At 41.9% G+C, this 24,944-nt stretch overlaps 1 protein-coding gene across 5 annotated transcripts in view; it reads left to right on the forward strand.

The window, feature by feature from the left end:
* The window catches only part of NRIP1 (nuclear receptor interacting protein 1), a 141,299-nt gene that overhangs the window by 13,030 nt on the left and 103,325 nt on the right, over positions 1-24,944 (forward strand). The gene's annotated exons all lie outside the window — the stretch shown is intronic.

The raw sequence follows: 24,944 nt of genomic DNA on the forward strand, positions 1-24,944 counted from the left end.
ATGCAGTAATTTTGGTGCCATGCAGATGAGTGCTGTAGCAGCTCTTGGCCCAGGAGTGAGGGGGTGTGTGTGCCCTCACCTTACACAGACAAATGTTTGTGGTGTCATCTGCAGTTAAAGCTGAGGTTTCATTTGGTTGCTGTTTGAGTGCTGTCTTAAACTTCTCTGGAATGTGGTGTCTCTGAGGTGGTTTTTTCATTATTTTTTATATATACTCTATTTTTTTGAGGCTATACCAAAAGTACTCATAAAGCATCTCCAGTACATGTGTTTTTCCTTCTGTATCTGTAACCTCATGGCCTTTACTGTGTCTGCCATAACAGTCTTTCACTTTTTCACATGGTGTTCTAGCCCAGGTCTGTGTGATATGGTACTGCTGAAATCACCTTTCTTGATAATCCTGTGACATCTGTTTTGTAAAACCCAGAACATATTCTCTGATTCTTCAAGTATTCAATTCTTTCAGAAAAAAGTTGTCCTGTGTCTTCAAGAGCCTGTTTGACTCAGTTTATTGCTACATGCCAGATTTTTGTTTCCTTAAGTTTTTTTTTTCCCCAGTCAATAACTAAAGCCCTTATCTCCATCATTTTTTTCCACCTCTGTTGCTTTTCACATTTGTACTGTATCTATTAAGCTGCCACCACTACCTCACAATTCAATACAAGTAATTAATGTATTGAAAGCTGTTTCCACTGCCCTCCAGACCCCAGTCCAACAAAGGATTTCTATATGAAAGTACCTGAGAGCACAGATTTCTCCCCTGGATTTAATGGCCCAGAGATTTTGGCAATTGTTACCAGTGGTGCCACTACTGTCCTGGAAGAAACAAGTCCCAGCAGAGCTGGATGCATGGCTGTGCTCTTCCCTACATTATTTGTCTAGCCCCTATATGTTTAAGCATTCAAAATTTGCTTGCCTGCTTGATCTGGGAGTAGGTTTGAAAATGGGAAAATCCTTGTCCGAGTCGGGTTTGATTAAAATATGTGTGTCCATCTGGGAAATCACAGCAGCATCAGTGCATGGCAGCTGCATGTGGAATGGGCCACAAAATAGAGCAACCCTTAAAGGAAGACAAAAAGATACAGGTTGAGAGTGCAGAAGTTAGTGGTAGCATCCATATACTGATGGTGAACTTAAATGATGGTGCCTCACTAAATGAGGTCATCATCTCACATTCCCTCCCCCCATACCCAGGAACAAACACATGGCTGAATTCTGATGAAATATTTGTCAGTCAGTGGGTGTTTCTTATGTTTACTCCTACAAGTATGGAGGCCAAATCACTTGTGTCAGGATGATATGAGTAAAATGAAGGTCACTTCCAGAATACTTTAGCATGCCTTGGAGGCACTGCTGATAAGGAAAAAGACAAAAGGACAAAAAAACCCTCAAATTAACTTTTAATTTCCCACCAAAACTATGGCTGTCAGAAATAGGAAGATGTGTGAAATGTCTTGTAATATACAGCACAGGACTGTATATTTAACATCTTATCTGATTCAGCCTATCACAGAGACAGAACATGTAATTGTGTGTGTGTCTGTATAAGTATAAATGAATCTGTACACATGGCTCAGAAAAATTTTGGTGACACACTTCCATATCTAGTTTCAGTTTAAAAATCTTTCTGCCCTAAATTAGGTGAATACATAAACAAATCAGATATATTAACTTTGTGTTGAGAATGCTTTGGTGATTGCTTACAAAGAAAAGTTATTTACATGCTGATATAAGGCATTACTTAGCATAATGAGTGGTAATTTTCTCAGCCTCAAAGGTATTAGGCTCCCTTACATGTTATACCCAGCTCTGTTACATGGTTGTGCTGCTCTGTGGGATCCCCAGGTGCATGCTTGGGGTTTGTCTGATGGAGTTTCATGGAGCTGGTGCAGAGCCCCACAGCCAGCATGGGGGTACCAGACGGGCAGTGCCTGCCAGCCCTCAGCCCTACAGCCGGGGAGGCAGAGCCAGCTGCATCCCAGCACCTCCCTCATGCCAGGGAAGCTGCTCTGAGCACCCCTGGGTGTGTGCTGGTGGGCAGCTCACCCCCCTGCAGGGGTCCATAATGGATGGGTGCTCTGTGGAGCTTGCTTTGGGTTTTGAAACGTGACTAAAACCTCCCCTGAAGATACCTGGTGGTCGTGTTATGTGCTTGTAAGGGATGGCTTCCTCCTCACCCTTTCAGAGTACATTGTCTTCATATAATCACAGAATATGTGAGTTGGAAGGGACCCATCAGGATCATTGAGTCTGACTCTGGGCTCTGCACATGATTATCCTCAGGAATCCCACCCTGTGCCTGAGAGCATTGTCCAAATGCTTCTTGAACTTGTTCAGGCTTGGTGCTGTGACCACTTCCCTGGGGAGCCTGTTCCAGTGCCCAACCAACCTCTGGGGGAAGAATCTTTTCCTGATATCCAACCTGAACCTCCCCTGACACAGCTTTGGGCCATTCCCTTCTGTCACTGGTTGCAGAGAAGAAATCAGTGACTGCCCCTCCTCTTCCTCTCATGTTGAAGACTGAAATGAGGTCTCCCCTCAGGCTCCTCCAGCCTGAACAGACCAAGTGCCCTCAGCTGATCCTCCTATGGCTTCCCCTCCTGACCCTTCAGCATCCTCGTGTCCCTCCTTTGGACACTCTCTAAAAATTAATGTCTTCTCTTTTTTTATGTTGTGGTCACCAAAACTGAACTGAGTACTCAAGGAGACAAAATATATGTAAAAATGAAGAGTCACAAATGGGAATAGTTGCAGTGTCTGCTAATGACATTGATCTGGGGCTTGAAAAGAGGACTGTTTCTAAAGAGAGATTTCAAAATCTTTTATATAAAAAATTATATTTTTCTGGCCTGAATTGTGAAAAGCCCCTTTACTTATTTTGAGGTTTACCAAAGAATAGGTTTGTGTTGAGAGTCCATCTCAGGAACATGAGGACCTGTGTTCACACATCAAATAAATGAAGAGGACAGAAAACTAATTCAGATCTCCCTCGACACTGTTTTGGTTTTGCTTTGGCCTTGTTGTAACAGTGAAAATACTTTGCCTTTTAGAGTCTGAGGCTTTTTGGTTTCTGGGTTTTTCTGAGCAACTTGGTCTATTTGAAGGCATTCCTGTTCACAGTAGAGGGGTTGAAACTAGATTATCTTCAAGGTCCTCTTCCAACCCAAACCATCCTGTGATTCTGGGGAGAGTCATGGCAAGGAGATTAAGTACAGTGGTGGGATCCATAAGGTAGGTGAGAAATAGCATGAGACTTGCTGAATTGAGACAACTAACTTTGTTAACAGTTACTTGAATTCAGTGAATGCTGTGAGCCCTACAGCCACTCTCAGTTTTTTGATCTTAAATTATGAGCTGTTCAAAAATACATTGTATTTTCCTCTTAAATAGTTTTATGTCTGCTCACATTTTAATTGACACGGGTGTGTAGGCATCTGCAAGTACTTTTCATGTGGAGGCCATTTTTAAATATTGTACATGAGAAGTGCCTTAAAAATGCATTTTTATTGTGTTATGAGGTCAGAGTTTGCTGAGAATATTGCCATTAAACAATTAAGACTCTAAGGCTTTTGCCTGTAACTGGTCTAGGTTCTGTCTTGTCAGCAATAAATGGCACGACTGCCTGGCAATGCCAAGAAGATTGAGCTACATTGAGCTACAAGGAGGTCACCGTGCATGTGACAGCAGCCAGAGCTTGCCCATGTTCCAAAGTGGCATTACCTGGTCTTCCCAAAGCTCCTCATCTGCTCCCACGCAGAGGTCCGGGGCACCCATGCCTTCCCCTTTACAAAGCACGCAGGAGTGAAAGTACTTTGAAGAAGAAAATACCTGCTTTGTCCTGAAATCACATCTCTGCTGCACCAGAGAGAAGGCAGGTCTTTATGTAAACCAAAGCCTTGACTTTACTTCTTTCAAAAGGGCCATACAGGCATTTAGGTTGGGATGGATATCAAGAGGTCTGTCATGCAAACTCCAGCCCAAACAGGGTCACCTGTGACACCAGACCATGCTACTCAAGCCTTTGTCCAGGCAGCTCTTGAAAGCCTCCAGCAACAGAGCCTGCACAGGCTGCCTGATGGTTTCTTCCACTGCCAATGTCACCATGATATTTTCTGAAAAATCCTTTTGCCAGGATTTTCTCCTGAGAAGCTGAGGTGCCTCAGGGAAGAAATGTAAACAATAACTGTGTGCTGCATCTTCCATTGGTCCATGTGGATTATTTCACTTGATGACCAATCACAGCCACCTATGTCGCTGTGAGAGCAGTCACAAGATTTTGTTATCATTCTTTTCCTTTCTATTCCATTCCAGATCTCTGATGGATCCTTTCTCTCTATTCTTTTTAGTATAGTAGTTCAATGTAATATAATATCATAATGAAAATAAATCAGCTTTCTGAAACATGGAGTCAAGATTCTCATCTCTTCCCTCGCCCTGGGACCCTCGAACACAACCATATGCCTGCCTTCCCTCATGGACAACAAATTCCTCTTTATACCCAGTCTGATATCAAGACTGGATATATAAAGCTCTTGTTTCAGCTTTCAGCTGTAGTGTCTCATCCTGCCAGACACTGGTGGGAGAGCATGGCTCCATCTCCTCCATCACTCCCCTGTCAATGCAGGCAGTTGGACACTGGATCTTTCCCCACACTGTGCCCCTCAGGCTCCTCTCAGTTCCTCCTGATATTCATAGGCTAAAAAAGACCTCTTTTGCTTTTCCTGCCTTAGTGCCTGTTCTGGGAGGGTTGCTCACAGCTGCATGACCACGGGTGTTGGGAGGAGAGGAGGTGGGAAGGGTAGCACTGACACGGCCTCTGAAATGGGACACCACCAGTGCTGGCTTCTGCAGCTCAGTGGTGCAGAGAACTGGGTGTCCTGGCTTGGGAGCAGAAAGAGGCCTGGGTTGGCTCTCAGGCTTGAAGCCGGAAGTTATCATTCAAAGTAAACAAGAGCTGCATGCACGCAGCAGGGGAACACAAGTGTGGGATGTTCAGCACCCTCTGCATCCTTGTGCTCCAGCAGCACAGGAAGGTGCTTCCAGCATGTGTCTGGGAAAGGTAGAGTGAGTCTCAGCACTGCTTGTTCAAGCCTTCAACTCTACCAGAGCACTCTTGAGGCAGGACAGTGAGTGCACAGTACAATCACTTTAGTTCCAGTATGAATACAAAATTTTCTCAATGAGTAATCATCGGCAGGTGCAGTTAATAGAAAAATCTCAAAAATCAGAAGGTCTGGCTTCAGCACAGGATTACCTGGGTTCTTCAATGTTGGCAAATATTACAGGTTCCCAGCACATTTTGATTTAGTTTTGCTTTGATTTCTGTCATCATTTTTGTTCACTGAAGTAAAGGCTCTTTCCCCTCCCTCTCCATTCTCTTTGTTTCTCTGTTGAGTACTGGATATGCTGTTACCCTCTCACCTAAGTCCTTGTAATGTCATTAACTGCTGGCAGGCTGTGGAACACAAAAGAGATCTGTGATTTCCAAGGTGCTTTATTTATTTTATTTTTTTTTTCTTTTCTTTTTAAGTGGGTAGAGTTTTTCAATGAGTTCATTGGGGGAGGAAGCTTCTGCAGGAAGTTTCTTAAAAGGGTTCAGGAGAGATCTACTCAGTATTCAGGTTCTGAAAACACTGGGAAAAAAAAACCCACATGAAAATGAATTGAACTTTAGTGTCTTCTGGCCTTCAACTCAAGACGAGTTTGTTTTACACTTTTATCTTTCAGCTGTGGACAGATGAGACCAGACAGCCAATTAGCAATGGTGCATATCTGTTGACTAGACATCATGGGACAAAGCTACAGCTTGTTTAAAATGGTATAATTCCACTGCCTGCCCTGAGTTTTCCTCTGCTCTGGACAGGGATCCTGCCTGGTTAGTGTATTCAATGGAGGTGTGGGCATAATTACACCTAGATCTACCTTAGAAAAACAAGGCAACCTCAGGAACAGAAACCGCACTGTCTGCAGGCAGCAATTCTGTAAGAATTGGGACTCATTGCCAGAGCTGTTGTGAAATAACATTGGAGATCATGGTATAGCTGAATATTATTTCTTTCACATTGTGTGAGAGGCATTCCAGCTGAGCCTTGTCTATATACTCTGCAAGGCAACTGTCGCAAAAGAGCAGCTTATAAATTTGGAAAGAAGGTGAAGTAACTCCCACTGGATGTTTCAACTGCTCCTATTTATTTGTTTATTTATTTACTCTTTATGCACAAAGGTAAGGATAACAAAACTATTTATTTATTTCTTTGCCAAAACGAGCTCCATCCCCATTTCAGTGCAAGCATCAGATAATTTTGGCTGTAAATTTTCCCTGAAATCAGTATTTTAAAACAAAACTATGTAATTAGAGAAATAATATAATTGATTAGCAGATGTTAAAAGGTTTCTGCTTTCCAGCATTTCTCTGTTGATCAGTAAGTCAAAATAACAATGGGAATTGCTTGAGTGGAAGACTAACTACAATCATGAATTTAATTTACATCTTAATGCATTGTTGTTGTTTTTCCTGTTCAAGTAAACTGCTTCTTAGGATGCACCTGTATAATGAATTTCCATGGGAACAGGCTTATATGCATTTTTCCTTGCTATGTTTAGGGGGTCTTCCAGAGATCAGGTTAAGATTAAAACAAATGTTGTCTTGAACACCAGGAGTGAAGTGAGATTTTAACAAAGAATTAGGAGTTTAGGGGTCAGGCCTCCCCTTTTGTTGGTGTATCTGTCACCCTCCTGCTTCTATCTGTAACTGGGGGCTGCAGCAGCATGCAGGCTTTGTGATAGTCTTGGACTGGGCCAAATATTGCCTGCAGCTTTTGATCCATCAATAAAACACATGCCAACCACGGCATATCACACTTAAAGTCTCCTACCTGACTGGTCTCTGCTGAGTTTGTGAAGTTCTAGGAGAAAGCAGGTGGATTTATTTTAAATATATGAGCGGTGGTGACCTTTGTGACTAACACTGGCTATGGGTCTAATTGACCTTGGCAGCATGAAAGGGTCATTTCTTGACATGGCTGAACTGTTCTAGAACAATTTATCCAGCATGCTGGGTACAAACAGTCTTTTCTTCAGTATCAGGCATGCATGTCTTATCTTTCTACCTATTATTTTTTTAAAGAATCTTAGCTATTGTGAACCAGGCAAGGAAAAATGTGTTCTCTATTTATATTGTTTGTTCTCCTCAGCCTCTACTGTTCTATCTTGGACAATAACATTTCATGAATACCTATTTTTGCACTTTTTTTTGTTTTTTGCTTGGATGATTTTAAAGGAGCCTCTTTTTCCTCTCCAGCACTGCAGAACAGGGTCTCAGGGATTGCTTTTGTGATGCTGACATTGATGGGCCCTTTCCAGTTGATTAAATTGGTTTTAATCAGCATCCAGTACTGCCTTGTGAATGTAAGGAAAGAAAAAAAACAACTTGGTTGTCTTAAAACAGCAGTTCTTGAAATAAAGTGTGAACAAGTGCTAATACCAAGTAAGAGCACTTCCTACTTCCTTCTGCTTTGTTTTTCAAGGAAAATTTCACCTTAATACTGGGAAGAGAACAGATGTTTTTGAAAGTCCAGAATGAAGAGTTTAGTTCAGCTCTGCTTTCTCTCTGTGTGGGAGTCTGCAGTTTGATTTGGGGTTTGGGGAGTGTTGTGGTGGGGTTTCTTCCAACAGAAGGGACAAAAGGTCATGTCAGGTTTGGTTCAAGATGAAAATCAGTGTTTTCTTCTCTGTGGATTACCAATGATAGCCTCTAGAAGAGATTTACTGAATTAGCCATGTCCCAGTGTAGACAGTGACAAATTCAAGTGTGTTTACGTGCAAGGTTTTCTTTTTCCAAAGGAAATGTTGTGAAGGCACTGCACATGAAAAATATCTCTGGGGAAGAAAAACATGGTTATGAATTTGAAGGGAGAGAATTAAATTCATATCCTCTCCAAGCCATTTTCCATTGCCCTAGCAATTCTGCTGTTGGTTTGACTTGGGCATTTTCCCTTCCATTTTACTGTTTCACAGATGGTTTGGGGTAATTCAGAAGCATATTTTTATTTATTTTATTTCATTTAGCAACCATCAAACATTACAGTACAAGAGCTTTTAGGTCTCTATTGCGTCTTGTTTTCCTGAGAAATATTTTTGTCCTTGTCATTCATTTAATATTTTGCAGTATTCTCTGTGTTTCTCTCAAAGAAGAAGAAGATATAAATGTTGTAGACAACATTTTAACCATGACATTTTAGGCCCCAGTCTAAGGATGTGTAGTGCTAATTTTAATAACGATTTTGGTGGAAGACATCTAATTCCAGTGTAGAGCATGAATTTTAGAAGAAATATACCTGTACAGTCCTATTAGGATGTCCTTGTTTGAAAATCTGGAAAGTAAAGCATAATGCAATTGAAATCAGTTATGTTATGAATAATGTAGGCTATCCATTATCCTTTGTAAAAAGTTGCACGTGCTTCTCAAGCCTACCTGGATACATCCCTGGTTATGTGACCCCCATAGCAATGAGAGCTGTGGAATACCAAGGAGACCACAGAGGATTATGTTTTCCTGGAGTGTTCAGCCAAAACTACACCCAAATTACACCAGCATGCCTCTGTGTCCTCACAGTGAGGAGCTTCTTCATGGGCTGTAGCTCTTCTCTCTGCAGGTGGAGGGGCACAGGGCTCATGCCTGTCTCTGCCTCACTTCCCATGCCTGGGTGTTGGAACCGCACACCCCAGAGAGAAATCAGCCTGTTTCTGAAGACAGGGTTTGGCTCACAGAGTTGGCACAAGCCTGCATCCCTTTATTGTTTCCCAATAAAAAAGCCTCTTTGGCTGAGGACCTGCAAAGATTTATGCACTTGCTTGATTCTCTACTCTGAGAATAATCTCACTGGTTTCAGCGGGACCACAGGCAGTGTGTATGTGTAAATCATCATGGCACTCATTTCTGAAAATCAGTGCAAATAGAAAAGAGATTTAAATGTGTATCCGGTTATTCAGCCTTCTTACTTAAGGGGAGAAGGGACAAAAAGCATTTTCTCTTGATAACAGAGCTTGAAAATCCTGCAGCCAGGCATTATTGCAAAACTGGTATTGGAAGCTAGTTTTAAACAAATTTTGCTGCAAAATAAAGTTGATAATAAAAGTTTGTATGTCTTATCTTCTCAGTGACTAGTGGTAGACACTCAACAAAAAAATTTCTTTTGGTGAGAACTACTGAGTTACTCACTGAATCTGTTCTGATTTTACTGTGCCCTTGTATCTTGCCCTTGTATCTGATGCAAGATCAGATCTTCAGATTCTTTAGAGAAAGTAATCTTTCCAGTAATCAAAGATCCAAGAGGGTAATGTGGGATTAGAGGAAATATAGCATGGCACCTCTTTCTGCAGGATGTGCTTTCCTGACTAGGATACTTTCTCATGATGTTCTCTGCAACTTGGGATGCTGTCTGAACACTTCAGCCACTTAATAAGACACATTGGGTTGTTTTTTTTTTAATTTTGTGTTAATATTTTCATTTCTTGGATAAATTTTTTTTCCCTCCCTTAACTAAGTTTCTGTATCTTGCACAGATCCAGAGACTGGATTTTAGCAAAGAGCAGACACATCAGGCTTCAGCAGGTCAGCCAACCTTGGTGAGAGCCTCCTTGCAGGGAAAGAGAAAGATCTCAGGAGGGGAAACACAAACTGATCCAAGTGACTGATGCATGTGACTGGGAGGCTACACAGGGATTTGGAGTATACCTGAGGATGCTGGGGTTAGGCTTCAGCAGGGACATACATGTTGTTGTTTTCTAATTATTTAGGGAGAGGAGGAGAATAGGGATCTTCATGGTGCAAGTGGGGTGGGTAGTAAAACTGAGATAGAGAGCTGAAATCCAAATGCCCCATGTTCCTTTGGACTGCATCCCTGCTTTTCTCAGCATCACTTCACAGTTTGTCTTTAAATCCTCTTATTCAGGACTAGTAGAGAATAAGACAAAGGAAGGGAGTTAGCCAGCAGAGGAAAGAGGGGTGTTGACCTCAGTCTTGGTTACTGAAGGGCTTCTGCTGTTCTGTTCCTTTGCTGGAATGAGACAAACTCTGTTACTTAATTGGGCAAAGCTCCTGTTGACTTGTGCTTGATTAACAGCCCTGGGATCTGGCTCTGTGCAGTTGTGATGAGAGATGCCTCAGCACTTCAGCTCAGCCCTCCAGTGCTGATCCCCCCAGCTGCTGCTTCCCAGAGCTCCCCAGCTACTGGTGGTGTGCACTATTTGAGGGGGGAAATTTCTCTTTGAGCAGCTGCAAAATGTTGGTAGTATGCATGCTGAAAGGCAAAGCCATCAGCTGGCAAGAGGGAATGAGGGTTAGACAAATGGCAGAGCAGAAATCTCTCACCTTTTCTCCTTTACAGCCCATCTGAGGTGCCCTTGCCAAAAATTCTTTCTTTCTTTCTTTTCTTTCTTTCTCTTTCTTTCTTTCATTCACTTTTTGTTTTAGTGCGATTGGGTTGCTTTTGTGGTTGCCTTTGGGGATGTGTGCAGTGCAAAGGCCAATGGTATTTGGCATTAGTTAAGACCATCTATAGCTCTGTCTTGATGCTACCAGAAGATATGGACTGCTAGGGGCTTGTTTGTTTGTTTGTTTGTTTGAATGGAGCCAGCAGACCTGCTTGCAAGCAGCTTTCAGCATCTTGGGAAGTTAGAGACCACCCATGGTGCCTCTTATGGCTCTGTGGTAAGGTACTCTCTAAGTAACAGCAGGATTAGAAAAGCACTGGGCTGAGCACACACATGTGGGGCTGCCTAAAATTTTCTTCTTCAGACAGATTGTGAGGTTTCACCTGGTGCTCCTTGTACATGGCTTTCTAATGGATGCACCCAGTTTGAAAATCTGCATGTCAGGCTTGTGCAGCCATGCCCTACTGCTGCAGTGCTGCTACCATGTGCTCCTACCATGTGCAGGAGTCACTACATGTAGAAAATAGTCTGGTCAGTACTGTCTTTTAAAACCAAATATTTGGCTTTACTTGTCTCATGGGCACTGGCCATGTTTATTGCACATAAACTCAAAGAACACCATTCATCCCTTCAAAAAATAAACAGTCAAACTGTAAAGACCAGGAAAATTAGGTTGTGCACAGGGCTGTTATTAAACCACCTCAGATGCCCTATCAGTCTCTGAATTAAGAACAAACAAACAAACAGAAAGCCTGCAGGCTGGTTGGTGCTTAACAAAAGAGGGACAATTAATGAATTGGGTGTGAAGCTGCATTATGATTTTTAGGAAAGATTTTGGGAAGGGTGTTAAACTACTGGAATCCATAACATTTGGCACAGGGTTTACTGGTTTTAATTTCACATTCTTCGTACATTCTTAACTGTCTTGTGGACATCTGATGAACAGAAGAAACTTTCTGTACAGCATTTTCACAGGATCTGCACTTTGTTGCATAAATATGAAATGGTGAAGCATGGAAATGTTAACTATATATAATTTTGTTTCTATTGCAGAATTATTAATGATATGGCAGATGTAGTGTTTGCATATTCTACTTTGTCATTAAAACCTTGCTGTGTATCTCCTTGATGGAAACTCCTTTTAAGCTGAGCAGTAACGTGGCTTGAATGAAGACTTTAGGGTTTAGCAAATGAGGAATACACAGGCTTGGGATTCAGAGGAGCTGATGCTCTGTCAGCTCTTCTGTGTTGATAGTGACATGCTCCTGTCATGTTCACTCTCTGTGCTTGAGAATTGCCTTTTGAGAAGCAACAGCATCATGCTGGCTGAAATTGCTCTGGGGTCAATATCTTTATCCTTCTTTGGGGAAGGAACGTGGATCCTGCCATCCTCTATGGACCACAATGTATTTCCATTCCTTTTGTTTTAAGACTGTAATTCCTATTGTTTGTTCAGGTTCTTTCCAGTCCAGAAAGTGACAATGAATAGGGCATGAAATGAGCTGTATAAAAGTCTGGACACTAATCCATGGAGCAGAAGTAGATGTAAACAACTGGGTTTCTAAGTGCACTTATCTAGTTGGTTTTCTAGGTAGAGGGGGGAGTGTCACTAGGGAAATAATGCTGATTTGTTTTGTTATGAAAAAAACCTGCTATTGTGGTCTAATTATCAGAATTTCTGGAGTTGTATACCATCTGAAGAGTGATTTATGAGAAAAGTAAGGAATACTTCTCCTTTGTTTTAAATTGGTGTCCCCAAATATGCAGCTGTTGTACACACAGAGCCAAGAAAAACAGATGTGGGAAGAAGAAACTGGAGAACATAAGAGCATACAATAAAATAGATTATCCCATACCCAGAAACCCACATTTCTCCCGTATATGATGGATATACAGCTTACACCAATACATAAAGACAGTATAAAGAGAAAGGGAGGTACAGGTGAATTACAGCAGTGCAGTCCCTGGTACTCTGTAGCTTTTATGGGTCTGCAATGCTTGGCTACAGAGGGATTCTATTTTACTGCATCCGCTTCGTGTTCCACTTTCCTGCTGAATTTTCAGGAGTGCTACTTTGTTATTGATGTTGTTGGTGAATTGTGCTTTTAATTGATGGAGACCATACATGGGGAAAGGAGCTTCTGGAGCGTCTTTGTGTCATTGTCACAGCTCTTGGTCAGTACCTTTCTGCAGTAAATCTACCCCTACACTTCTGACAGTGCAGCTCTAGCAACTGAGCTGATTGATTACATGTAGGCTCACACCAGTCTTTCAGAAAGCAAATCAATTTACATTTCTCAGGGAGTGTGCTCTTTTATTATTTTTTTTAACTTTTACCAGTAGCTGAAATGACTCTTAAGCTTTAATGATATGAATGCTATTTTACATATTGTGTCTAGGCTTTGATACACAGGATGTCCCTAACAACCAATGGATTCAAGGGCTGTCCCTATGTAATTAATTCCTCTCTTTATGTTTTTCGGCTGGTGGAATAATGGAAAAGCATTTAATTAAGAGTATATTTGTGAACCTTCCCTGAGGCTGATTCATGCATAAAACTTAGAAATTACATGCTGCTCAGCTAGTAACTTTTCAACAGGATCCCTTCTTACAGCAAAGAGACCTCTTGTTTTGAGTTAGTAATTGTCTCTTTCAGATATTTGGCCAAATCAAATACTGGTGCAGATCAGCATTGCTTCATTGCCTGTAGCAGATTAATGCCCATTCCCAAAGCCTAAGGCTTTAACTGACTGTTCACACAAAGGCAACCTTGTCACAAATTAATAGGAAAGTTACACTTGATTTTATGTGACTGGCACTGGTTGGTTATTTGGTTGGTTGTTTTCTAGAATTTAAATCACTTGACAAAATCTTAAAATGTATGTGTGGCACTGTTTTTGTTGTATGGGGATTTTTTTATATTAAATTCTATTAAATCTTCTTGATATCTGTGTTGAGAGACTTATTACAGTGACATGCTGGAAGAGAGGTAGAAACAAAACTCTATGTCATTTCCAAAACTTAAAATAAAATAATGATTTTACCTGATTTACCCTGTTGATACACATGGTTTTTCTTAAGAGAAAAAGCAAACCCAAACAACAAAAATATACAAACAAACACCAACCCCCCAAAGCAGAGTACAGGGAAAATATTACAGCTCAGTGGGAGGCATAATACAGATTTGCTTCATGTAGTAATGCCTTTGATTTTTTTCTCTTTCATGTGTGCTGCTATCATTTATAATGCTAGTTTTTGTTTGCATGTCTCTAACTGTGGTGTTTACTCCCAGGAATTGTTTTGTGATGGCTGATTGCCCCAAATAAAGGATGGTTAGATAACCTCGTCTTTAGCTAAAAGAGCTTGGGTTTTTTACAACAGACAAAATATAATTATTGTTAGAATATAAAAATCAAATACAGTTCTTCACCCAGTAACCTGCAGAGAGAATAAAAAGAAATGTGACTTGCTGTAATAATTTGTAGCCCAATGTTCACAATTTTGTTGAGAAATGTGATTCTTTTATTGAACTAAAATTGAAAGTAAAATTTTAGAAGCATATACTTCTGCTTGTTTTTTCCTACTTGCAATATATTCAGAGACCCAGTAAAACACTATTAACTTAGAGGCTAAACACCTAATAAAATACATGGTTTCCATTTTACACACCAAAATCTTGACTCACAATAAAAGTTTGGGCAGGTTTAGGGAAACGTGTTGGTAAGTGAGAAGTGACACCTGCCAGAGATGTGACTACTGTCATCATTTTGATGTATATTCCACAGTCAATCCCTCTGGTATCCTATATGTACAGCAAAGACTGTTCTAAGCCAAATCCCTGATAAAAACATACATAGAGACAGATGGAGGCATAAAATCCAAGTAGAGATTTTGTTGGTGGACCCTTCTCTAATTTCATCAGGTATATGTGTTTTCATTGCAGATTTGTTAAATTACTGTGTCATCCCAATTACTTTTACATTCCAAAGTTGGTATTTCATATAAAAAAAACAGTGCAGATACAGTGCAAAATGCATCTTTCTGTTTGCCTGAGATTCTGTAATTTTCAGGATCTCACAACTGCAGGAAAAAGAGTAGTGCTGTAATGAGTAGAAGTTATGAAATCTGATTTCCTGTAGCTTTGTGCTAAATGTGTGAATCTTCTTGTGTCCAATAAATTAACATAGAAAATTTCTGCAGGAAAGGGAGGGACATTATCCTTCCTCTGCCTTACCATCCACACATGTACAGAAATTGATCAGACAATATTTTTATAACTGCTACCATTCTGTCAAAACCTCTTTGAAACTGCCTTGGAAAACTGGAAGTTATTTTGCAAGGTAGACAAATGGATAGAAGCACCTGTGCAGGCAGTTGTATGAAGTGACTTCCTTGGGAAGGAGGACTGATAATAAAAACTAACTTGCTTAATTACAGCTGCTCTGACTATGCTGGAGCAGATAACCTGTGCCTCTGTTTGTCACGAGGGAGGAAGCGAGAGCAGCCCCTTTATCACCACATTTGATTTGCTGCAACTCAGAAGTGTTGTTCAGCGTCCAGGAGATCTCTGAATGGATTTCATTCTGCAGTGGTATCAGCTGGAGGGTGATCGATTTGGTTGTGCTCTTTTTCTTCCCTATTGTGTAAGAGTTGTGGTGATTTCAAAAAATGTTTATTTTACAGCATTAGCTGAAAGGGCAGGGGAGAAAAATAAAAATCAACAGCATGTCCCCTCTCATTCCTTTTCATCCACCCACCAGTAAAATCCAGAGAAGCTGATTTGCTGTGCTTCAATTTTGACCTTGTATTTTTTTTCCAAATTGTTAAGATTTCATTGTTGTTTCTATTGCTTTAGAAATGGGAAATATAGTATTACATTTTAAAACCTTAAAATATGTACACAGTGGAAAATTTGTGAATTTAAAAATATTCCACAGCTTCAAGGGTGGTCAAAATGCTGTCTTCCAGGGTGGATGTGTTGTTCCTTTGGATCCGTATTTTCTGATGTCTGCTAAGGTTCTATAGCTCATCTGCTCTGGGCCTGGTGCTAATAATGCCAAAGTCATGGGTTTGGTCCCTCTGTGGGCCATTCACTTAAGAGTTGGGTTTGATAAACCTTTTGGGTCCCTTCCAGTTGGAATATTCTGTAATCCTAATTATAAATAAATGCATGTATATAAATGCTTGCCTGTTCCAGTATTCAGGCTTGGCCAGCCCCTTTCTGAGGAGCATCTGTTGGGAAGTCTGAAGAGAAGCGGAATCAGGATGGTTTTTCCTTCCTTCCTTTCCCCCTTATGTTTTCATTCTTCTTCCTGTAAGGGAACATCTGAGGCTCACAGGACTAAGGATATTTGAATAAATGAGCAAGGCTGACGTCACTATCTTTTATATTGACTATCTACATAAACCTAAACTTCTAGAGTACTTAATGATCAGCTAAGCTAAACAGATTGCCCAGAGTAGCTGTAGGTTGTTTGAAATAGCTTTTTATCCATCATTTATACACTTGAGCAAGTTTTTTTTAAGCAGAGTTGGCACTGCAAAAATCAGTTTAAGTTAAAAACAAACAGCAAAACAACACCAGCCTCACAGTAAATAATTTCATCCCCCATATGTACATATCTGTACAATGTATATTTCATCTCCCTACATATCACCCTAGCTACAAATACAAGTGCTAGGAGGGTGAAGTTTCCTGTCAAAACCTTGGCTCTTGATGACATTGCCCAAGTGAGATCTTCTGAGATGAAAACCATTTGTGTGTGAGGCCTGATCCATTTGCTCTGGCTGGTTGTTCAGCAGTTAGACTTGGAGAAGGAGTGCACAGTCTAAAAGAAGCTCTGTTGATGAACAAAAGAAAAGAGATTTACACTTGGTCTTTCCTCTGGGGCCAGAGCTCTGTGTGTGTCCTGACAGGACTGCTAAAGCTGAAGTTTCCATGGCAATACATGGGTGCTGATGAGGCCCTTCAGAGCCATCCTGGGTGCTCCCACTGCCACCACCCCTCTTGCCCCTGCACTGCTGTGGAGGAGGAAGATGCCCACCCAGCTGAGTCTCTTCATCTCTCTTTAATGCTACCCTGCTGGTTTGGTCAGCTGACTTGTCCCCCTGCTGGAATTAATTTCTGCTATAAAACTGAAAAGCTGGCTATGAAATCTTTCAGGATCTATCTTTTGTTTTTCCTATTTAGAGCAGCCTCTCAGGTAGCTCTTTCTGCTGGTGGTTCTGACTCATGGCACCTCTGGATCCTGCTCCTGTCTCTGCTCCACAGGGCTGGGGAACAGCCAACACAACCCTTCAGAGACAGACAGGGACTCTCTGAGACTTCTCATGATGAGTAATGTGTCTGATGCCTGTGATGGCCTCAGGCAACTCTGGTTGCTTCTGGGTCTTAGAGCTGCTTAAAGATCTTTGCTGGAGCCTCTGGGCCCTACATTAAACAGCATTTGATCCTCTACAAAGCTGCCATTTATTCAGATCTTTGGAGCTATGATGGATTTAGGCAGGCCTGTCTTGCTCTTGGCTAGGGGGATTGGTGTTGTCTGACCAGCAGACACCTTGCATAGATGCAGTTGAAACTTTTTACTGGAGCAGCTTTTTGGGAATGGTCCATTGACAGCGGCAGCTGCTTCTGTCTTGTTGTTCCATTGAGTGAAAACTGCTGGTGTGGTAGGACAGCATTCCTGGGTCAGTGGGGAGCTCTTCTGGAGCTGTTTCAGACTCTGTAGATGGCTTGCTGGAAGGAGCTGGCTGAGGAGCAGTTGTCCCCAGCTGACTGTGACAGCTTGAGCTGTCCTGACAGATGCTTTGTGCAGCACTGCATCCCTGGGGCTGGGCCTGGCCACCTCCACCACCTGCCATGTGCAGGGCCAGGAGGACACCACCACATCACCGGTGATTTCAGAGATTTAAGCAGCAACAGTTAGCTCTGGAGGATGAGGTACCACCAAGGTTCTCATCTGTTTGGTTTTGTGTACTTCTAATGCTCAAGTACTAGAGATGAGAATCACCAGGAGCTACCCTAAACATCTCCTGTAATATCTTTCTTACTGGATCTAAGTCTTGGAAATGTTTTCCACTCCATTCCTGTCTTGTCTTCAGTCCTGTAAGAACTTTATGCTTCACCTAGTTAAGACCTTTCCAGGTCTCATGTGTGATAAGCATCCTTAACCAAAACCATGCTTTAGACTCAGAGGCTATATAATATGTGTGCATCAACTTCAGCTACATGTGTGCCTTTCCCTTTAGGTTATCCTAGGCAGCAGGGGAAGGTTCCCTAAAATGGGATCTTGATGATAAAAATATTTAAAACAAAAACCAAACCAAGAAAAAAATGCAGAAAATTTGCATGAAGAGTACAGTACTCAAGCTGTCCTAGTTAATGACCTCTCTGAGAAGCTTATCAAGCAAACACTGAAGAGTCTTTGAACTTGCCCTTAACACAGGCATTGATATTGGGCTCATCAGTGTTGCAGAATTACAGTATGCTTCAGGGAATTGTTTATCACTGCAATCCTCAAAAACAGGATGACTGGCATGGTTAGAAGCAAACACCAGACATTTTGTCCTGGCATGGGCTGGGCTTTCAAACACTTGAGATGATGAAAGCTGTATTCTCTCTTGCTTTATGGATGTTGTCCTGCCTGCTATCATCTTTAAGCATCTGGGAAATAGCATTGCATTTAGATGGACTAACTTGGGATTTCTGAATAAAATAAAAATAATTTCCTGTACTTTTTCTGAAATTTTTATTTTTTAATTTCATCTCAGAATTTGTGGTTGCACATGTGAGGTACATCCAAACTGATGTACCTTGTGTCTTGGTTTCTACCACCTTGGGGCCTCTTTGACCCTAGGCTTTTGTGATTCCTTTACTGAGGAGATCATTTCAATAGACAAATCACTGAACTTTGAGTTGGGTTTGTTAGACCTTAACAACATCACTGTATTCTTCTCTGTAACTGAACAGTAGTAGGAAGAATACTTATAAACTGCTCTTATAAATTACTTTTGTTTTCAGAACTTTCTGAAATTAATTACTGATCACTGATCCTTCTATATCAGGAGTGCAGCAGTGCTGACAAACAACTTTTTGATGGCAAAACACTGACACGCTGTTCACACCGAGGTTCATGAGATGTTGTTGCTGTAAATGTTGTGGCTGGGCTATTATAACAGGGACCTGGAAAGACAAAGAGAAGCTCATTACAACAGGTGGCATCAGAAAGAGCAGTACCCTCCTCTCTGAAAATGGAGAATTTTGTGATCTCCCTCCTCCTGTGTGATTAGTCATTGGGAGAGCAGCTGTTCACCACGTACTGGGCGGCTTTCCAGCAGTGTGGCTTTATTGACATGCCCCAATCATCACCCATTTCTGCCTACACTTCTGGCTTACAAGCTTGAAATGCTCCTTTCATCAGCTTTTGGGTCCCCAGGAGGCTGGAGCCTGTGTGAAAGCGAGATGAGGCTACCTCTAGAACAAACAGGACTCCTCGTTTCACGTGTCCTTAATGCAGTCTCTTCTTTCACTGGGATTACACTTGAGTTAGTAAAGCCAACAAGGGGCTCCATCAACCTGGGGATCAAGTTGCCATGTAAAAGTTTTGTTTTTTTTTTTTTTTTAATTCAGCAATTCTGGGTTAAATAATCTTCAGCAGCTAAAATAAAACTCATGTCTTTTTTTCCAAGAAGGTGGGTTTCTAAGCGCTTGGATGCTGCTGAGCGACTGAAGGAGGGATTCCACAGATAATCTTAACATTTTTGTATGGTGTCCTGAAATTATATCTGTCATCCCTTCCCCCTCTGAGGGGCACATAATTTCATCTTAGTGGAAGGGTTTTTAGAAGGGTTACAAAAATATCTCTTACACTCACTGAAATGTGATTGAGTCACTTGGAAATAAAACCTATGTTAGGAAGCCATAAGAAACAGATGAGCTATGGCTGTCCCAGATTTTGGATATGCTCTTTGGTCTCTCTTTGCACTTCAAAAGCATTATGTAATTTTCAGAATTAATCAATGAGTTACGCTTATATGGAGAAAACTAAAACAGAAAGGTTAGTTGCTTTAGAGCAAAACCAAAAAAAGAGCAATAATCCTTTTCTTCTTAGTCTCACAGAGTAGACATATTTGATTGTGTTGTGTTTTTTTCTGTTCCTTCTTATTCCAAAGGAGGGGGATGTCTCTTCATCCGTGGCGCTGTGCTCCCACAGACATGAGTGGGGTGTCTCCCTCTGAGCAGGGCTGCTGTGGTCAGAGCCTGAATGACCCCTGAGGCCTTCAACCACTGGCAGGGGAGGAGCAGTTCAATGACCTTGTGGGGAAAAAATGGAGATAAACATTGTACTCCAACTGCTGGTTGTTCTTTTGTTGCTCCCTTGAAAAATAAGGATTAGTAAACCAGCAGAAGAGTGGCGTATTTGGGGTTTGGGTTACCTTGTGTTTGAGCATCTCGGCAGCTCAGTAGCTGCTCCTGAGATCTGCAGTATCAACTGGACAATCAGTGCTCAGAGAAAGGAGCTTTATGTTTCCTTCAGTATTAAAGGACAAGAGCTACCTGCCTCGCTGGCGAATGTGATTAATTGTCACTTGTCTGGAGGAGAGGAGTTATGGCCTGCTGGCTTTTCAGACTGCCTTGTCTGCCTTGCCTCTCCTACAAGGCTATGGAAAGGAGTGGAGGGGAGGATACTGTAGAATTTGTCAGCATGATGCTGATATACAGTGAAGTGCATGAGCATAAATACACTTCTCCTTTTTGAACTGATCTGCATCCACAAATAATCAGATTACAATAAAGCATGGGGTAAATATCTTAATTTTTTTTTCCACAGAGAAGAGCAGTCATGAAAAGCAGATCAGCTTCCAAAACTGCTCCTTTGCCAAATGCAATGTTTCTATATATACACAAGTGTGGTCCAGCACTGACATCCTCATAGCAATGGAATACAATTGTCTTTTAATGCCTGTGCTTATTCCTTGTTCCCTCAATAGCTGCTCAAGACATGACTCTGCTGATAAGCATTCATAAGGTTTTTGTTTAGAGAAATTGTTTTCTATGTTGTCCCTGCAAGAGAGTCTGGGCAAAAAGGTTCTTGAAACATTAAGGCTTCCATTTTGCTGCAAATCTGCACCTTTTTTTTTTTTTAATTTCATTTAAAACTCCTGTAAAATTATTGTGTTTAACAAAAACAAAACAACACACACACACACACACACAAAAAACCAAAAAGCAGTAGTGAGGTTTTGTTACTTATTTGAAAAATGGAAAGAAGATCCATTGAAAGATTCTCATCTTCCTCATCATTTGAAATTCTTATTTTTGCTGCTTATTTAAGCACAGAAAAGTCACAATTTTTATAACTAGCAGGTATCTGGATTATGCCCCAAGAGGTCAAAAATATAGTCCTAGATGTGTTATGGGCCTGTGTCTAGATGAGGGTGATGATCATTCTCATGGTTTTATTTGGGAGGTTGTGGAAGACAGGACTGTAGTGAGGCATTGAAAAACCAGAGCTGGGCTTCCCATCGGGTCTTCCCCACTCCAAACTTCTCTCCTGCTCTTCATTTTTGCATTATGATTGTTTTCTTTTTCTGTGTGTCCTTCTTAGCCTGCTCTCCTGACAGCCCAGCTGGTACTGTTCATAATTGGCAGGCCATTCAGGGTTTAGACAAAAATAGCTGTAAATTAAAACACGATTGACTGACCACTCTCTCCCCTGCCTTGCACCTTCTGTAGATACTTCTATGTGTGGAAAATGAGTGGGAAATTATATCACTTTGTTCTAGTAAGATTTTATGCATGCTTTGCAGGGATGTAAAGAAGCACAGAATGGCATTGTACAGACACAGAGTCACTAATTTACATTAAGGCTTGTGTGCTAGTTCTTCCTTTGGTTCACACTTTCCACTTTTCATGCATTTCATTAATTTTAATTATTTATAATATTAATAATAAATCAGTCTTCCTTCTACTCTGTCCCAGGGGAACCCTATCATGAAAGTTAAAAATTAGGTATGTTATTACTGTATCTGCTAAGCATTAGGAGCCAGATTATTCTAGATAGTGATATCTGGAGAGTATGCTGATAATTTTAGATAGTCATTCACCTAGATAGTGAATTGGAATTGAAAGAGGGGTGGAGGGTGTCAAGCTATTACAAGTTCTGTAACAGTACCTCCAGAAACCTCTATGGTAATTTAATAATGAAAAAAATATTCTAAAAGCATTTAAAAAAAATAAAAATCCAAAGATTACAATGGTCCATACCTGTAACAAGGCTGATTAATAAAACAGTTTTGAAATGCTAATTCTTAAGATGAAAGGCTAATAATTAGTCTGTGTAATTATTAACCAACTTTCAGAACTGACCTGACAGCTGTTTCCTGTGTTTTGGAAAGGATGATGGGCAGAGGGAGAAGGCTGCCACAGTGATTCACCCATCCTTACTGACAGACACACACTGGGAGGTGCAGAGCCCACAACTGGTACTGCAGCTCAGATAGAAGGAAGGCAGGCAGGTTCACATGCTTAGGTTTGACTTCACCTAATTCACCTCCTCCACTGAAAAATGAAAACTTCTGGGAAGTTTTTGGCATGGTTTTGGTGTCTGTTTTGTTGTCTATGTGGGTTTAGAGCCTGTACCTTGCTAAAGGGGCAGTTTTTCTTGTAGCAGGTTTACAAAGGAGGCCGTGCCCAATGTTCTGGTGTAGCATCTGTAATGGGGTCACAGCTCTCCTAAGTCTACAGGTTGGTAGAGCTTTTGCAGTAATGGCTTTCCTTAGAGCAGGCATCCAATTTCTTTAAAATCCTTTTAGGTCCAGTTGACCCAGGAGAAGAAATTCTTAGCAGGAGTTTTCTGTTCCTCCCCCATGCAGTCATTGTACAAACAAGAACTCAGCCTCTATGAGTAAATTGCTGTGTTTGGTTTAAATGTCTTCGGATTTCAGCAAGTTCAAGATGTGCAGCCAGACTTGTTTTAATTCTCCCTTCCCCTCTCCCATGAACTTTTGCTCAGAGAAGACTTTCTGGGATGAGTTTTGACTAGCTTCTGACTTTGCATATACTTTTTTTCCTATGTGCTTTCTGGCATATTTGTAATGTTCACGGGGTAATTGCTGTTCTGTACCACATGGAGACCTTGATCTGCCACTGAAGCAAATACAGTTCCTGTGCTGAAGGCAGAAGCTTCCTTTTGAAAGTTGTCACAAAGCTTCTACTCTTGCAGAAGATAATAAATTTAAAAGCCATCAGGAAAGCTGTCAGAGGGATCAGGCTGAATATCGCCCTAAGGCACATGGATATCTCTTTAATTTTTTTCCTTTTTTAATTAATTAATACAGACTAAAGCTTCTTAGGACTTGGAACGTTAGGAATATCTTCGAAGTGGATTTGTTGGCAGAGGCTGGAATGCAGGATCAAAGATGCATAATGGATTCTTTACTGCATGGCCCAACCTCAAAGAACTGGGTCTCATCTCACAGTGCAGAAGTCGATGGTGATTTTTTGATTTTTTTGTGTAATCTATTGTGAACACCTGTGTCATGGATTGACCCTGGCACAGGGCCAGTGCCCTCATGAAAGGTGTATCCCCCAAAATGGTTGCTGTGAGATGTGACCCGGGAACAGAACAAAGCAGGCTCTAACTTGGGAATGGAGGGAAAAGACAACACTTTATTAATCTACACAGACACGAAAAGGAAGGGGAAACCTCCATACACACATCAATCCGCAATAGAATACTTTCAAAACACTCCTCCTCCTCCTCCCCCCAGTCCTCTAACATTCAAATCCCCTCTAATACATTAATTCTCAATCCAATACCCTCCTTTCACACAAGCTCCCCCCAGTCCATCAGGAGAGAGAGAAGTCTCCCTCTTTCGCCATCGGCTTCCCCCTGGAAACACAGTAGAACTTCTGTGCTTCCATGTCACACACAGCAGCTGCTCGAAGAGAAATCTGCCATGGTGACCGTCTCCCTTCCATGTCCAGTGCTCTCACCACTGTCCATGGATCCAAACTACTCCTTAGGTTTTTTAAGAATGCTTTCCGCCCAGTTCCAAGACGTGGCCGCCTCTCACCATTTGGGACTCCTGTCCCCCCCATATTCACTCCCCTGGGGCCTGGGGCTCAGGAACGGAGATTCTTCGCTGAAGGCCGAGGATTCACCACACCCTCCCCCTCAGTCTCTGTTCCTTCGACTTCTCCTCGCGGCCTTATCATTCCTGGCGCCTGGCCAGCCGCCTCCCCCAAGGAGCAGTCTCTGCATTAACGGAAGAAACTGGCTTCACCCGTGGCTATGTCAGAGAAAAGTCCGGCCCAAAGCCCCTCCAATCATCTCCTCCATCTCGGGTGCTCATCTGCTGGCATTCTTTCCCTTACTCAAACCTTCTTCATCTTTCCCCTCCTCCATCCCTTCTCAGTTTCCAGCTGAAGAGGATCAGGGTTTTACAGCTTCTATTGTTTCAACACTAAAAGGGTTAAAAGCACAGCCTGTCCTGGCAGCGGCTGGGCACCTTGCCCACCCCTTCTCCTCCCGACCGCTTATCCTTCTCTCTGGGGGGCCTGCCCAAACCATCCCAGGAACTCCTCCACCCCTGCATCTTGCAGCGGCTCCGGCTTCCCTTCTCTCACGCCGCATTGCCTCCCTCTCCCCCACCCAGACGCAGCTGGGCAGGGGAGAGGTCCGATCTGCTCACCTGCTGGACTCCAAAGAGGAAGTCTCTCTGGGAGTGCTCTGCTCTTAACCCCTGTGTGTTCTCAGAGGCGTATCCACATCCCCAGTGGCCACACCAGGTGCCAATCTAAAATTTGGCCACTGATTGGTTTGACCATAACTTCCCAAAACCGTACTTCCGGGTCAAACCATGACAACCTGTCAAAGCTCTGCTGGGACTGGTTTCATTGAGCAGTGCTTATTGCCTTGGTGACTGACATCCTAACATTGAAAGCATACATGCTATGTTTGGGTTATTTTGAACCAAAAGCCCATTTTAGGATGTAGTTAGCCTCACACACTTTCCTTGTTCCAGAAGAATTTGAGAATGTGTGCACTTTAAATGAAAAAGAGAGTTTTTATGTGTTGGACAGTAATTGTTTTCATGTAGAGGAGTGCATACAAGTGCAGAATATGGGTGTTGTAGGACTGAAACAAAAGGTGGAGAAGGAATTTGTGTTTTGCAGGGTGCTGTTGTAAAGCTGATGGCTGACTTGCTTTGCAGATTTTTTTCCTTTCACAGTTTCTGATCCTGGGGGAACTGTCCTAGGCTCTCCATAAGGCAAACTAGAACAGAACCTGAAGAGCCATCCCGGAGGAATGCAGGGAGGGATGTGTGAAAATGGATGGGCAGAGGAACTGGAGGGAAATGACTCCTATGAGTTCCCCATTACCACTCTTCTGACTTTTATATCCATTTTAATGGGTTGCTCTTAGTCCTGGTGAGCCTGCTATGTTGGCGCTTTTGCCTTTCCCTGTATGGTAGGATGCTTGCTGGAACAAGGATGAGAGATGGGG

Source organism: Onychostruthus taczanowskii, unplaced genomic scaffold (assembly GCF_017590055.1).
Source record: "Onychostruthus taczanowskii isolate IOZ18803 unplaced genomic scaffold, ASM1759005v1 scaffold47, whole genome shotgun sequence".
Lineage (NCBI taxonomy): Eukaryota > Metazoa > Chordata > Aves > Passeriformes > Passeridae > Onychostruthus > Onychostruthus taczanowskii.